At 40.7% G+C, this 2,049-nt stretch overlaps 1 pseudogene; it reads left to right on the top strand.

Moving 5' to 3' along the window:
* Window positions 1-953: 953 nt before the first annotated feature.
* LOC101646326 lies at window positions 954-1,264 on the top strand (annotated as a pseudogene).
* The last annotated feature ends 785 nt before the right edge of the window (window positions 1,265-2,049 follow it).

Genomic DNA, 2,049 nt, shown 5'->3' with positions numbered 1-2,049 from the left:
GAGTCTCACCATCCTTACATCGAAGGAGCATTCTGCCTGTACTTCTTCCAAGACAGATCTGCTTGTTCTTTTAGCAGTCCATGATCCTTTCAATATTATTTGCCAGCACCAAATTCAAATTCTTTGATCTTCTTTATTCAATGTCCAATTTTCACATGCCTACAAGGTGAGTGACAATACCACGGCCTGGGTCAGGCACACCTTGTCACACGTACATTTTTGCTCTTCATTACTTTAAACAGGTTTTGTGCAGATTTACCTGATGCCATATGTATTGCTTGATTTCTTGATAGCTGCTTCCATTAACACCGATTGTGTATACAAATGAAATGATATGCCTGACAGCTTCAGTCTTCTCTCCATTTACCACAATATTATCTAGTGGTCCAATGGTGAGGATTTTAGGGGTTGTTTTTTTTTACAGTGAATTGCAATCAATATTGAAGGCTCCAGTCCTTGATCTTCATCAGCAAGCCCTTCATTTCTCCTTACCTTCCAAAAACCATAGTGTGTCACCTGCCCATCGGAGTTTAATAAGCCTTTCTTAAATCCTAAGGCCATGATGTTCATATAGTCCAACTTCTTAGATTATCTACTCAGCATTCACATTAAATAGGTATGTAGAAATGATACAACCATGCTGCACACCTGATTTTAAACTACTCAGAATATGCTCTTGTCTGTACACATGACTGCCTATTGAACCTTATTGAGATTTCTCCTTAGCACAATGAAGAGTTCTGGAGTTTCCATTTTTCTCTATGCGATCCCTAGTTTGTTACGATCCGTACAGTTGAATGTCTTTTCTTAGTCATTAAAATGCATGTCAAGAGCCTCTATGCTGTGCTGTGCTGTGCTGTGGGGAAAATAGACAGGTTTGTGAACCCCGGAGAGAGATACTGCCTGACTGAGATTGCTGTACTGTGACCCTCGGGGCAAAGCCACCAGTCACCATGTCTGACCAGGAGGCTGAACCTTCAACTAAAGACTTGGGGTACAAGAAAAAAGAAGAGTGCATCAACCTTGAAGTCATCAGACAGGAGAGCAGTGAGATACACTTCAAGGTTAAATTGACAACACATTTCAAGAAATTCAAAGAATCATACAGTCAAAGAGGGAGTTCCAATTATTTACTCAGGTTTCCCTTTGAAGGTAGAGAATTGCTGATATTCACATTCCAAAAGAATTGGGAATACAGGAAGATGTGATTAAAGTTTATCAGGAACAAACAGGGGGTCATTCAACAGTTTATATACTGTTTTAATTTTTTCTTTTCCTTTAATCCTTTCTTATTTTTTTAAAGTTTCTTTTGTAATGTGGTGTTCAAAATGGATTTGAACAGCGATGCCTTTCTTGCAAACATCCTAGTGTTGAATGCTCATTAGCATTGTTCTAGTTATGCTGATTTTGGTGATGAAGCTTCAGCCCCCTTCATAATGTCTTCCTCTTCTTAAAAATTACATGTGTGCACAGAGAGGTCACCTTTTCCAGGACTATACATTTGTAACATTGTGGGATAAATAAGACCCACCGTTGAAAGTGTTCACAATGACTTTCTTATTTATTAGTCCCAAAGATCTAGCATGCAATTGCTTCACTCTTGGACTCTGACTTTCAGTGGGAGATGGAAGTTTTTCAGAGAAGTGACCTTCACTTAACTTAGAAGTTACTTTGAAAATCTGAGAGTATGGACCAAAACACGAGGACAACTGGTTACAGCCATGGTGACAAACAGTGAGAGTAGTAACTAACTCTAAAGATGGCTTCCATCATTGTGTGACCACCTTCCCCACATAAACGCTGAAGACGAATGTGTGCATAAGTAAGTGTGGTGAAGAAGGCTGATGGTGCCCGGCTATCGAGACCTATAGTGTCTGGACACTTAAAGGCTTGAAAGTAAGTAAGTGGCCACCTAGCCCAGAAGCAACAAAGCCCACATGGAAGCAGCACACCAACATGTGTGATCATGAAGGGCCAAAGGGACCAGGCTTCAAACATCAAAGGGGGGCGGGGATCATATCCTCCTCAATGAGGGTGGCGCATGGGTGG

This window comes from Echinops telfairi, unplaced genomic scaffold, assembly GCF_000313985.2.
Source record: "Echinops telfairi isolate 266 unplaced genomic scaffold, ASM31398v2 ScPeMD7_443;HRSCAF=831, whole genome shotgun sequence".
In the NCBI taxonomy this organism is placed as follows: Eukaryota; Metazoa; Chordata; class Mammalia; order Afrosoricida; family Tenrecidae; genus Echinops; species Echinops telfairi.
Note: the sequence above shows the minus strand (reverse complement) of the source record. Positions and strands in the feature narration are given on the sequence as shown.